This window comes from Pristiophorus japonicus, chromosome 4, assembly GCF_044704955.1.
Source record: "Pristiophorus japonicus isolate sPriJap1 chromosome 4, sPriJap1.hap1, whole genome shotgun sequence".
Taxonomy (NCBI): domain Eukaryota; kingdom Metazoa; phylum Chordata; class Chondrichthyes; family Pristiophoridae; genus Pristiophorus; species Pristiophorus japonicus.
Window position 1 is genome coordinate 279,423,410 of NC_091980.1, and position 15,104 is coordinate 279,438,513.

Consider the following 15,104-nt stretch of genomic DNA (forward strand, 5'->3'; position numbering starts at 1 on the left):
GTCCCTTGAGAAGTTAGAATGCATGAAATATTTGGATCCTGCTGCAGTATCTCCAAGTTCCCCTCCATGTCACATACCATCCTGACTTGGAAATATATTGCCGTTCCTTCATCGTCGCTGGGTCAAAGTCCTAGATCTCCCTACCTATTAGCATTGTGGGAGTACCTTCACCACACGGACTGCAGCGGTTCAAGAAGACGGCTCACTTCCACCTCCTGAAGGGAAATTAGGGATGGGCTGGCCTTGCCAGTGATGCCCACATCCCATGAATGGATACATTTAAAGAAAATGTAAATGTACAATTTTTCTACTGAGAACGGAGGGTAATAGTCCACATATGCTGGTCTCTGCGGTTTCCTGGAGGATGGAATAGAAAGACAAAAGCACCGATTGTCTGAAGTGGGCAGTGCCCAGAAAATCAAGTACCCAACTTTGCAGAACCAATTTGAAGGGTTTCTGAATTCATGGTGCTCAGGCCATCATTGTGTGGGGCAGGCTTGATAGACCAGCTGGTCTTTTCCTGCTTGTCAATTTTGTATGTTTGCATGTTCATATGAATGTTCAGTGAACAATTTGGGGATCAAAAAGCACGCCCTGCATGTATTGGCTTACTTTCAGCATTAAAATAAGATCCATGATGAATGTTCTGACTTTGTGTGAGGCCCACCTTTAGTGTGCACCTCGTCCTTATGACCTGGGAGCTTAGATGTCCTTGAACTTAGCCTACTCAAAAAGACTTCTTAAAGGGAGAAAGGATTTTTAATTATTGCCAAATGTTTTTGTTTTCTTGTGGGTTTAGTTTTATTTTGTGAGAAATGTGTTTGTTTTGCTGAGCAATTCCCCAATTTTTACATTTCTTTTTTTGCTTGTCAATACTTTCTTTTATTATTCTTAGTAGTCGACAAAATGGTGAAGATGGCAATTCCTTTGTGCCATGCAAGATTGCACAGTGAGTTCCAGACTGTATCTTTTCCCTCATAGGGTAATTTGATATTTAGTTCAAGGGAGCAAAAGGTGACCTGAAGAGGAGTCCCCTAAGTTCATATTTAATTAAGTTTGAAGATGTTATTTCTGATAATATAGCACTCAAGATCTTGGAGGTTGTAGGTCAAGATTCCCTGGCACCCCTCGTCTAATCTTTGAAATAAATTACACCAGCATGCTGCTGACTGCTGTATAACACTTTGCTCTCTGTCCTTTCGTCAGAGAGTAGAACAAGAAAGAAAGTCTTGCATTTATATAGCGTCTTTACTGACCCCAGGATGCCCCAAAGTGCTTTACAGCCAATTAAGTACTTTTGAAGTGTAGCCACTGTTGTAATGTAGTGCATATTGTCAATCAATAGTAGCGGCAGGGATAGTGGATGCATTGTTATAATTTACCAAAATTCCCTGGATTCTGTGGAGATCCAAAAAGATTGGAAAACTGCAAATGTAATGCCCCTATTTAAAAAAGGAGGCAGACAAAAAACAGGAAACTATAGACCAGTTAGCCTAACATCTGTTGTTGGGAAAGTGTTGGAGTCCATTATTAAAGAAGCAGTAGCAGGACATTTGGTCAGGCAGAGTCAGCATAGATTTATGAAGGGGAAGTCATGTTTGACAAATTTTCTGGAATTCTTTGAGGATGTAATGAACAGGGTGGATAAGGGGAACCAGTGGATGTGGTGTATTTGGACTTCCAGAAGGCATTTGACAAGGTGCCACATAAAAGATTACTGCAGAAGATAAACGTTCACAGGTTTGGGGGTAATATATTAGCATGGATAAAGGATTGCTAACTAACAGAGAACAGAGATTCAGGATAAATGGTAAATTCTCGGGTTGGCAATCAGTAACCAGTGGCGTGCCGCAGGGATCAGTGCTGGGACCCCAACTATTTATAATCTATATTAACGATTTGGAAGAAAGGACCGAATGTAACGTAGCCGAGTTTGCTGATGATACAAAGATGGGAGGAAAAGCAATGTTTGAGGAAGACACAAAAAATCTGCAAAAGGACATAGACAGGCTACGTGAGTGGGCAAAAAATTGGCAGATGGAGTATAATGTTGGAAAGTGTGAGGTCATGCACTTCGGCAGAAAAAAAATCAAAGAGCAAATTATTATCTAAATGGAGAAAAATTGCAAAGTTCTGCAGTACAGTGGGATCTGAGGGTACTTTTGCATGAAACACAAAAGGTTAGAAACATAGCAAATACGTGCAGGAGTAGGCCATTCGGCCCTTCGAGCCTGCACCAGCAGTCAATATGATTATGGCTGATCATGCCACTTCAGTACCCCATTCTTGTTTTCTCTCCATACCCCTTGATCCCTTTAGCCGTAAGGGCCACATCTAACTCTTTTTTGAAAATATCTAATGAAGTGGCCTCAACAACTTTCTGTGGTAGAGAATTCCACAGGTTCACAATTCTCTGAGTGAAGAAGTTTCTCCTCATCTTGTTCCTACATGGCTCAACCCTTATCCTTAGACTGTGACCCTATGTTTCTATGAGATCCCCTCTTATTCTTCTAAATTCTAGTGAATATAAGCCTAGTCGATCCAGTCTTTCTTCATGTCAGTCCTGCCATCCCAGGAATCAGTTTGGTGAATCGTCGCTGCACTCCCTCAATAGCAAGAATGTCCTCCCTCAGTTTAGGAGACCAAAACTGTACACAATATTCAAGGTGTGGTTTCACCAAGGCCCTGTACAACTGCAATAAGACCTCCCTGCTTGTATACACAAATCCTCTCGCTATGAAGGCAAACATGCCATTTGCCTTCTTCACCGCCAGCTGTACCTGCATGCCAACTTTCAATGACTGATGTACCATGACACCCAGGTCTCGTTGCACCTCCTCTTTTCCTAGTCTATTCAGATAATATTCTGCCTTCCTGTTTTTTCCACCAAACTGGATAACCTCACATTTATACACATTATACTGCACCTGCCATGCATTTGCCCACTCACCTAACCTGTCCAAGTCATCCTGCAGCCTCTTAGCATTCTCCTCGCAACCTCTTGACATTCTCCTCACAGCTCACACTACCATCCAGCTTAGTGTCATCTGCAAACTTGGAGATATTACATTCAATTCCTTCATCTAAATCATTAATGTATATTATAAATAGCTGGGATCCCAGCACTGAATCTTGCGATTCCCCCTTAGTCACTGCCTGCCATTCTGAAAAGGACCCGTTTATTCCTGCTCTTTGCTTTCTGTCTGCCAACCAGTTCTCTATCCACATCAATACATTACCCCCAATACCATCTGCTTTAATTTTGCACACTAATCTCTTGTGTGGGACCTTGTCAAAAGCCTTTTCAAAGTCCAAATACACTACATCCACTGGTTCTCCCTTGTCCACTCTACTAGTTACATCCTCAAAAAATTCTAGAAGATTTGTCAAACATGATTTCCCTTTCATCAATCCATGCTGACTTGGACCGATCCTGTCACTGCTTTCTAAATGCGCTGTAATTACATCTTTAATAATTGATTTGAACATTTTTCCCACCGATGTCAGGCTAATCAGTCCATAATTTCCTGTTTTCTTTCTCCCTCCATTTTTTAAAAAGTGGGGTTAAATTAGTTACCCTCCAATCAATAGGAACTGATCCAGCTTTGATAGAATGTTAGAAAATAACCAGCAATGCATCCACTCAGGTGCGGCGAGTGACCGTGGAGCAATGTGATCGGTGAGTTCGGGGCCCAGAAGAGGCTAGGGCCCAGGGGCAGCACGGGTCAGCCCACACTGCAATATGTGTGCACACTAGTTCCGTGCAGCAGAGCTGGTCTCCAGTCATCTTGGTTATTCTTGCCACTAGACCAAGACCTAGCTCTGTCAAGCCCGTGTGGTGGCTGGTGTGCAACGGCCACCACACTTTAAAAATTCCACACACCGGCATCTTCCACCCTTCAACATATAGTTCTGGACCTAGAATATTAGGTCCTTCATTGAAACAACCGTCAACTCATCCCTTTTTGGCGTGGAAGCAAGTCATCCTCGATACGAGGGACTGATGAGCTCCTGGACATCCTCATATTCTTCCTCTTTCCACTATCTTTTGAAGTCCATGTTTAGGCCTCCTTCAATGGCTAGGTTGTGAAGCATGCAGTGCAGGTTAATTCTTTTGCCAATGCCTTCTGGGGTGCACTGCAAGGCCCTTGCCCTGAGCACCTATGCAAGCAAAGTGTTACTTCATGACCTCAAAAGGCTTCTCCACGAGACACTTGGAGTGGGCCTTCCAATATGCCCTCTTCTGGGAAAGTTGTGACATGGTGTTATACCTTATTATGATTGTTGCTACAAAACCATGCAACAATGTATATGATTTTGAGATGGTTGTCTCTGTATGTTCGTAGATTTTCTTTTGAGGTATGGTGCTACATAGTGAACAGGAGCTCAGATGGATGAATCCATTTTGTCTATCATACCACTGTGACTGTAAAATTTGAGTACATTTCTCCTACTGCTGATGATGAACCTTGGTGAATTATAGAAATGCATTGCAATGTTGGCAGACTTTATTTGTGATCTCTCTGTTGCTGTAATGGTCCGTGTACTTGCTCACACTAGCTATGTCCCTTGAAGGTGGCTGAAAGGATCCAAAAGTGTAAACGTTCAGTGTGATTGTCAATCTTATTCTCAATGTCAAAACAGCCTTTAATGGTTGACTGCATTTCCATGTCAGTTGGAAAAATGCAGTGATTTCCTCTCTGCTGAGTTCGAGTCCCCTGTGGGACAGCTGCCTGGTGAGGTTCAGTTCACTTCCAATGCCCTCGTTGCTCTTGTCCTGGATGCCCTCTCCAGTGCTTCCCCATCCATCCACGTCAGATTGACTCTCGCTGAGATACACATACAATAGTGTGTTCAGTAACAAACCACCTACTGCAACTGCTTTGCGACTCCACTCATGGCTTGCAATATGAAGGTTAAAGCAGCCCTCCAATAGCATCATTATATTTGGCATGAATAAGAGGGAGAAAATCAAAAGATCCACAAAATGTTGAGAGGGTGTCTGAAAAGATGGAACCCAGCCACATAACAAGCTCAGTAAAAGTTTCCTCAGAAAAAAAATGAAACTTTGCAGGATCCTTATGAAATATCGAGTGGAATTACTGGAACAGTTAGGAACACCAGAAAAAAACATTAAACACAATAACAAATTGCAAAGCAATAATGCCAAAATTAATTGATTAGCACTTAAAGCCATGCATAGCTTAAAACGATTTGGCAGAAATAAATCTAATTTCCTGAAATTCTTTGAAGGTAAGATGATGAGTTTGTACATACTGACTTTCAGAAACAATGTAATGAGTTCCTTTAGAAGATGCATGTCTAACTTGAAAACTCATGGTAACAAAGTGAAGTTATAAATTGGACTATTAACTCATACCGCTCAAAGGACAAATTCTGGATACATTCTGTGTTCAGGGGATGCTGATGAATAGATTTATCAAACTTCCCTCAATTACCTATCTAATCTATTCTTAAAAGTTGACATGATTATATCTCTGATAATTGCCACATTTCTGAAAAAAGACTGCTAGGTTCCATATTTCTTGCTTTCATGAAATTGTTCCAATTTTAATCGTTGATTCGGGGACAGGAAGTTACCTGGAGCTGTTTCTACTCTGCCGAAGTGCATCATAAACTCTTCTTACCCGTGTCTACATGTCCATCGCAGTTAGGGTGTCAAAGCAGGGCTCACTTTGAGGAAACTACCGGCCATGGGGGTAGAAATTCAGCGCCACCCAAAACTGGTCGCACCGACCGCTGTTGATGTGTTTTCACCGCTGCTGTAAATGAGGTGGCCTCTTGCGTGAAATTCAGCCCTTTGTCATTTTTTTTTGAGCGGACCGGAGGTCGGTCATAATGGGGGCGGAAATGCGGCGGTGAGCACACTAGAGGGGCGAAAGTGGAGACGGGACGTCAGTCATCAGCCTGGCGCTGATGATGTCATTACATGTGTGCGTCAACACATCTCTCCCCTTCACGCTGCGAACTGTGCGATTATTTCAGTTAGGTCCACTGGGCCACCAGGGAGGGTTTCAGCTGGGCCAGCCGAATGTGGGGGCCTAATTGTCGGGCCAACCTGGCAGACTGCCGACAAAAAAAAAAAAAAATGGCGGCTGCAGCAGTGCTCCCTCCCGCACAGACATGTCGCATACACTTCGAAGACAGTGCACCGACAGAAGAAGCTGCCGGGGACACTGCTCGGTGGCCTGAAGATTTTTTTGCCCTGAATTTCGGTTAATGTGTGGGAGATCGGCGGTGCGTGCTTTGATGATGCACGTAGGAGGGGTTGGCAACAGCGGCGGAAATGGGGACCGCTGGAAAAACCACCCAGGAGAATTTTGCCAGCGGCGGCCATTCCACTCCGCCGCATGCCTGCCGCTTTCCTACGGTAAGAGCCATTTTCAGGAGGTTGAATTTCGGTCCCATGGTCTCTTAATCAATAATTAGTGCATTCCACAGCTTCACAACCCTGTGTGTAAAACAGTTTATCCTTCTCTCAGTCCTAAATCTCTTACATCTGTTATATCTCTTGATTATATATTTATGTCTCCTTATTCCAGACCCTTCAGTCATTGAAAATAGACAGTTACTGTCTCCTCTATCCCATTCCTTCAGAATTTTAAACAGCTCTATCTAATCACCCTGTAATCTCCTCCGATCTAAAAAAAGTAGCCCAATTTTTCAAGTCATTCAATATTTTTACCTCCTCATATCAAGTGGAGAATCTGTACTATACATGGTCTATTGCCTAAACATCTGAAATGTAGTTCTAAATACAGAAGAATACAATGATCCTTTCAAATCTTTTCTTTCAGTGAAAATCTCACTGGTAGTTGGGTGGCCTTTGTGTAGTGTTTGAGTATTAAACACTACACTGAACAGCAATGTGAACAGCAATATAATAATAGCTCCTGGTCCCAGCACTGCTGGAAATACTGCTGATACTGGTTGCATAGAATTGTTCGCAATATTTACACGATTCAATCCAACGTTTCACTGCATGGATTATTATTGGTAAAGTTTACATTAGCAAATGTGGCAAATTGCACATTATTGCCTGGCATATAAATGCATATAATTACTTCACATTACTAACCCAAGTGGTCTTAATGGCCAAATCAAAAATGATTCTAGCAAAAATGATTGCAGTGCTCTTTCACAATTTGGTATTATCCCTTCAACGTGACAAAAAGCTGGCTGTTCTGGTCAGAATTATTTTAATTGTTTATCTTGTGGCCAAATCAATGATTTATATAGTCTGTTATTCTAGGCTCCCAAAAATTAACTGTCTTAAAGGGGAAATAACAGTCAGAATAATAATCTTTTCATAATAGGTGGAAGATTTCATCTGTGTTATGTGTAACATGGCCCACTTGAGTTTCTGCTCGATTGCGCTGTTTTTTTCGGTGCAATTCCCCCAGTATCCGAAGCAAAAGATCACAAAAGTTTAAGCGCAAATTGCGTTCAGTGCGACTCGACTTTCCGCGATCTTTTGCGTTAGAAGCAGGTCCTGGCCACGCCCCCAGAATGAATTAATCAGCTTTGGGACTTTCTGCTAAATGTGCTCCAAAAATTAAGCTGGAGCTTTTGAGTGCAAGGACATGAAGAGGGTTTGAATGAAAACATTTGCTACATTTTCTAAGGAACTGACTACCGTACCCCAATCTAACTAGAAAATAGTTTTGTATATGTTTTAAAATAATTTTCTGTCATTTAAAATCCGGTTACTCACAGGTAGTGGATTGACACTTTGATTTAAAATGTTCAAAATACTGGTTCATAGTAGATTTTGCATTTGGTGATGTGGAAACATGAGGGAGAAAAACCCTTTTCAAAACAGGTGCAATTCTGGCCGCAATTTGCAGCAGAATTGGCAATCACGCCCAAAGTGGAAGCTCTACCCCTATTTCAGGATTTACAGTTTTATTATACATAATGCACAGAGGAATCTTCCCCTCTATATTAGTCACATATAAATAATTGTGTACATTTTATGATGTTTTGCTTCTAGTTCTGAGCCTTGCTTTATGGAGGCCTGAATCAGAGAGTTGGCTATGGAGAATCGGATATGCCCACTTTGTGCCACTCCCAAATTTTTGACCACTCACTTAGCCTTTCTACAACCCTTTGCAGATTTTTTGTGTCCTCCTCACAATTTGCGTTCCCGCCCAGCTTTGTATCACCAGAAAACGTGACTATATTACACTTGGTCCCTTCATCCAACTCATTAATATAGATTGTAAATAGTTGAGGAACTAGCACCGATTCCTGCGCCACTCCACTAGTCACTGTTTGCCAACTGACTCTCTGTTTTCTATTAGTTAGTCAATCCTCTATCCATACTAATATATTATCCCCAACCCCATGAACTTTTATCTTGTGCAGTGGCATCTTATCGAATGCTTTTTCGAAATCCAAATACACCACATCCACTGGTTCCCCCTTATCCACCCTGCTCGTTACATTCTCAGAGAATTCCAGCAAATTTGTCAAACATGATTTCCCTTTCATAAAACCATGCTGACTCTGCTTTATTGAATTATGCTTTTCCAAATGTCCCGCTACTGCTTCCCTAATAGTGGACTCCAGCATTTTCCCAATGACAGATGCGTATTGGTCTAAAATTTCCTGATTTTTGTCTGCTTCCTTTTTTAAATAGGGCATTACATTTGCAGTTTTACAATCTGCTGGGACCTCCCCAGAATCCAGGGAATTTTGGTAGATTACAACCAATGCATCCACTATCTCTGCAGCCACTTCTTTTAAGATCCTAGGATGTAAGCCATCAGGTCCAGGGGACTTGTCTGCCTTTAGTTCCATTATTTTACCAAGTACTATATCATTAGTGACAATGATTGTATCCTCGGTCCCGATAGCACCTTAATTATCCACTATTGGGATGATTGGGAGTCATCTCATGATTTAAAAACTGAAATGTGCGATAAAAGCTCCCATCTCACAGCTGTTCACTTTTCAAGTTCAGAAGCTGGTGCTTACTGCATTTGGAAGACAGATTAATTTGATGCAGGGTGCAAGTGTTTGGAGCAATCACACTATCCAGTTTCACCTCATTGAAACAATCTCTCCCACCATTGATAGATTGCTTCTGTCAACTCACGTTCACCTGCCATCTATTACATCAGCATCAGCGCCCTTGAAACTATCTCACCTTGGTCCTCAGAATCCCACCATGATCATCCCTAACACCAGCAGCACCAACAACAAAACTAAGCTTCTCCGCAATCACCTAATCCTGCACAGAACATTGGCGCATCAGCACCCGGCCACTTTGCTGACCAGGAGGCCAGGGATGACCTCACAATGGCCAGATTTACTTCACTTGACGCTGTACACTCTGGTTGCCACAAGATGCGCCAGGTTGGCACCAAACCACTCTCCAACACCGTTAACCAGGCCTACATTGCTCAAACCATTCCTTTCACACCCATCAGCATTGCCGGGGCGGGGGGGGGGGGGGGGGGGGGGGCGAGCGATGCATTATGTCTCATCATTCACTGTAATTCACTAAGCCAATTCCAAAGTTTCACACAAGTTTGTCCAAGAAGGCAAAGTGTTCAAAGTAAAGATTTCAATGTTTGACAAAAAAATGAACAGAAACTTCATATGAACATTGGCTATAGCACACAAGTGCCTACCCCTGTGTATTGTTAGTTACATAAGAATATAAGCTACATCACGGCAGGCGAGTCCCAGGAGGGCAGAGAAAATGCTTCAAGGACATCCTCAAAGCCTCCTTGAAAAAATGTAACATCCCCATCGACTCTTGGGAATCCTTGGCCCAAGACCAATCAAAGAAGAAGCATCTGAGAAGACGCCGAACATGGAGTCTCTTTGCCGGGAGCACACGGAAGCCAAGCACAAGCAGCAGAAGGAGCATACGACAAATCAAGCACCCCACCCACCCATCTCTCCAACCACCATTAGCCCCACCTGTGACAAACACTGTAGACCCCACATTGGTCTCATCAGTCACCTTAGAACTCATTTTAGTGTGGAAGCAAGTCATCCTCGACTCCGGGGGAATGCCCAAGAAAAAGAACATAAGAACACAAGGAATAGGAGCAGAAGTAGGCCATTTGACCCCTCGACCTTGCTTCACCATTCAATAAGATCATGGCTGATCTGATCATGGACTCAGTTCCACTTGCCTGCCTGCTCCACCTAACCCTTTACTCCCTTAATGCTCAAAAATCTGTCTATCTCAGCCTTAAATATATTCAAAGACCCAGCCGACACATACTCTCTGTGGCAGAGTATTCCATAGATTTACAACCCTGTGAGAGAAGAAATTCCTCCTCATCTCAGTTTTAAATGGTCTGAGACTCTGAGCTAGATTTTACACTTTTGTACAGATCACCCAAAAATGGGCGGTATTTACGGCGTGGGCGGTAAAAATGGGTTTTCAGATCACCGGCTTCTCGCCCATTCTCAAAGACCCTAGTATCCATTTTAAAAATGGCCGTTACCACGAGCGATCTGAAATGGGCATTAGCATTAAATCTCTCTGACCTTCTGCCGTAAAGTGTCGCATGGCAATGCTCGTTTCCGGCGATTCTGGAGGTCAGGGGTCATCATTACATGCACAGAAGAGGAGACAGCGAGAGAGGGAGCAGAGAGGGACTGAAAGCATGTGTGGGTGTGGTGTGTGCTTGTTTGGCTGATGTGGGAGGCACGTGGGTGATTCACCAGTAGCAAAAAGCCTACTCAACACCCAGAACATAGTTGCCACTGAGTTTTTGTCCAACAAATAATATATAACATGGAAGGGATGGAGGAGGCCCTGGAGCTGATAGCCAGGAACACTGGTTCGCAGTGGTCCCGGAGCGTGGCACGACAACCCAAGGTACCACACTCCATTGCAATGAGACATGAAAGTCAGGAGCAACAGCTTGCTCTGGCTCAGAGCACGTTCCCACCTCAGGAAAGTCCTCTCCAGTATCCGTCCAAGCAACGGTTCGGCAATTAACCCCCCCCCCCCCCAATGAAGCAGCTTGGAGTCAGGAGGGGAAGGGGTAGAGGTGGGGTGGAGAAGTTGGTGGGGGGGCGGGGGGAGAAGGTTGGTTTTTACAGAAATACTGATGATTTCAGACAAATGTTCAGTTTAAATGTTTTTTATTTAACATAACCTTGCAGCGCATTGGCTCAGATAGCTGCACCGTTACACACTGGTGATTCCTTAACATCAAAGCGTATAATTACACTTAACTTCAATCAACTTAAACTTTAACTGTCACCAAGGTGATGCCCACCATTGATTATCACTTGCACACCCAGCAGTGTGTCAGCCTTGTAAATAACACCAATGTTCTTTTAGGCAAAACGCTCATTGATGAGCTTCTGATGTAAGAGTCTTGGAGCTATGATGCCACCACGGGCCCTTTCATGCGGTCTACAGGGGGGCAGGGGCATAGCTTCAGCATCAGCCTGATTATGTGGCCCGAGGTCAGTGTCCACCTCCTTGTCCTCCTCTTTCTCTCTCTCCTGAGGTGGACTGTCACACACTTCTGGCAATTCTTGTCCCCTCCTGAGAGCCAAGTTGTGAAGCATGGAGCACACCACCACAAATTGAGCTACCTGCTCAGGGTGGTATTGGAGCTCACTTCTTGAGTGGTCCAGGCATCTAAAGCATTGTTTAAGCACTCCAATGGTTTTCTCCATGATATTGCGAATGGCTCTGTCGCCTCGTTGTATCGCTTCTTGGCTTCAGTGTGGGTGTCACGCAGGGGGCGAGGCCGTACCCTTTGTTACCAAGCATCCAGCATTGACCTTGTGGCTGATTGTTAAACAAGTCAGATACAGTGCTCTCACACAGGATGTGAGCATCATGAATGCTGCCCAGAAATTTAGCATTCACTGCCATAATAATTTGCTGGTGGTCAACAACGAGTTGCACATTCAGGGAGTGGAATTCCTTGCAGTTCCTGAAAGCCTCTGCCTCCTGAAAAGGTGCCCGCATCACGATGTGCATACAGTCTATTGCTCCCTGCACCTTGGGGAAGTTAGCAATTCAGTAGAATCCTAGAGCACTCTCAATTTGAGCCTCCCTGGTCAAAGAGAAGCTGATCAAGTCCATCCTGCGTGCGTAAGGGCTTCAGTGACCTGTTTAATGCAGCGATGTGTGGCATGCTTAGACAAACTGCAAATGTCGCCGGCTGAGGCCTGAAAAGAACCTGACGCGTAGAACGACAGTTCCGCGGTGACTTTGACCTCGACAGACAGTGCAGTCCTGATGGGGCTGGCAGGCTGAAGATCTCCCCTGATGAGCTGGCATATCTCACTGATAACCTCTTTGTGGAAGCACAGTCTCCGAAGGCAGGTAGTGTCAGGCAAGTTGAGGTAAGACTGCTTCTCCCTGTACTTGCAGGGGGATGTAACGTCTGGTCCTCCTCATCAGTCTGTCACGTCTTACATTGGGCACACGATGCTGTGGAGCGTACCTTCTGCCATCTCGAGTCTGCAGCATGTAAGTGGTCATCAAGAGAGGGTGAGAAATGACAGGCCCCATTCCAATAGCTATCTGTTTTCCAGCGATTGGTCACAAAGAATGAATGTCCCGACGAAGACACCTATTAAATTCCAATCGTCCACAGTATAATAAAGATGTTTGGTCAGATGTTCACATCACCTCAAAAGACCTCCAGAGTACATCCGAGCTCCCCTGAGATTGAAGCAGAGCAGCTTTTTAAATGATGCGACATGTGATTTAGAACATGGCATCCATACCGCTGTGAGTAGTTCTGGTTAGTTCCACTTTTTCCAAGTGGTTTTTTGGGCGAGTGATATTGTGGGCGAGATGTGTGCGAGGTAATGAAAGTGATGCTGGGCGATCTCCTGAGCATTTGTTTTGGCAAATGTGACCTTTACGACAAAATAAAAGTGAGAAGTCGATATTATTGAATCTCGGCGCTAATTATGTGTGGAAAGTAATGCTGGGCGATATTATGGGCATTGGTTTCACCCATTCTGATGATTCTGCCCAAAAAAAGTGGGCGAGCGTTATTATTTTTTCCCGGTGTTACGTACATGAGGAAAGTAAAGCTTGGCAAAAAGTGTCCGAGAACTGACGCCAGTTTTCAGTTTGTGGCTAAATGTGCGCTATCTGGGCGTTATACCTCATTTCAGCGATAAAATGGACATTAAGTGGGCGTTATGCATGCAAAAAAAGTGTAAAATCTAGCCCTATGTCCCCTGGGTTTAGTTTCCCCTATGAGTGGAAATATCCTTTCTGCATTCACCTTGTCGAGCCCCCTCATTATCTTATGTGTTTCGATAAGATCACCTCTCATTCTTCTGAACTCCAATATGTATAGGCCCAACCTACTCAACCTATATAGAAACATAGAAACATAGAAAATAGATGCAGGAGTAGGCCATTTGTCCTTCGAGCCTGCACCACCATTCAATAAGATCATGGCTGATCATTCCCTCAGTACCCCTTTCCTGCTTTCTCTCCATACCCCTTGATCCCTTTAGCCGTAAGGGCCATATCGAACTTCCTCTTGAATATATCCAGTGAACTGACATCAACAACTCTCTGCGGTAGGGAATGCCACAGGTTAACAACTCTCTGATTGAAGAAGTTTCTCCTCATCTCAGTCCTAAATGGTCTATACCTTATCCTAAGACTGTGTCCCCTGGTTCTGGACTTCCCCAACATCAGGAACATTCTTCCCGCATCTAACCTGTCTAGTCCCGTCAGAATCTCATATGTTTCTATAAGATCACCTCTCATTCTTCTAAATTCCAGTGTATAAAGGCCCAGTTGATCCAATCTCTCCTCATATGTCCAGCCATCCCGGGAATCAGTCTGGTGAACCTTCGCTGCACTCCCTCAATAGCAAGAACGTCCTTCCTCAGATTAGGAGACCAAAACAGAACACAATATTCCAGGTGAGGCCTCACCAAGGCACTGAAAACTGCTCCTATACTCAAATCCCCTAATTTTGAAGGCCAACATACCATTTACAAATTGTCTGAATCTAAATCCGCCAGCTGCCGTGATGGGATTTGAACTCACATATCTGGATTACTAGTCCAGTAACATCACCACTATGCTACCATACCCTCTATAGAGTAATTGCCCAACGTGGGGCTCGAACCTACAACCTGAGATTATGAGTCTCATGCTCTACCGACTGAGCTAGCCGGGCTTCGTAAGTCAACCCCCTCATCTCCGGAATCAACCTATTGAACCTTCTTTGAACAGCCTCCAATGCTTCAATATCCATCCTTAAATACGGAGAACAAAACGGTACACAGTACTCCAGGTGTGGCCTTACAAAACCCTGTACAGTTGTAGCAGGACCTCTCTGCTTTTATACTCTATCCCCCGTGCAATAAATGCCAACATTCCATTTGCCTTCCTAATTAATGCTGGACTTGCATACTAACTTTTTGTGTTTCATGCACAAGGGCACCCGAGGTCCCTCTGTACTGCAACACTTTAAAATTTTTCTCCATTTAAATTGTAATTTGCTTTTTTATTTTTACTGCCAAAGTGGATAAGCTCACATTTTCTGACATTATACTCCATCTGCCAGATTTTGACCCACTCACTTAGCCTGTCTATATCCCTCTGCAGATTTGTTGTGTACTCCTCACAATTTGCTTTCCCACCCATCTTTGTATCATCAGCAAACTTGGCTACTATTACACTCATTATGAATGGTCAGACTGAGTACTGTGTGCAATGAGCAAGTGTGACCTTAGCTCTTTATTAAGGCTCCAGAGAGCAGGTACCTCGTGGAAGGCCTGCTTATATACTGTGCTCCCAAGGGATGCTGGGATCCCTTGGGACTCCAACAGGTAGGCCCTTTGGTGGTCAGGTATGATGCAGTTTACAAGGGGTTAACTACATAACATCACTCCCCCGGGAAGTCAACTGTACACTTATTTACAAGGTGAGACAATCTGGGAGATTGCGCTCCCTGTCGATCTTCTCGGTACAAATGCTGGTGTGGCTGGGTTGGTCAGTTCTTCATTGGGTTGTTGGGCAGCCGGCCTTGCCGGGCTGCTGGGGATGATGAGTTCGGTTTCATGGTCAACTGTGATGTCAGTTGCCACTTTGTGTGTTGGATGGT

The 15,104-nt window shown here is 44.0% G+C and overlaps 1 non-coding gene across 1 annotated transcript; it reads right to left on the minus strand.

The window, feature by feature from the left end:
* Positions 1–14,102: 14,102 nt before the first annotated feature.
* On the minus strand, positions 14,103–14,174 carry trnam-cau (transfer RNA methionine (anticodon CAU)). The gene has a single exon. It is a non-coding gene; the product is annotated as a tRNA-Met (tRNA).
* Between the last annotated feature and the right edge of the window lie 930 nt (positions 14,175–15,104).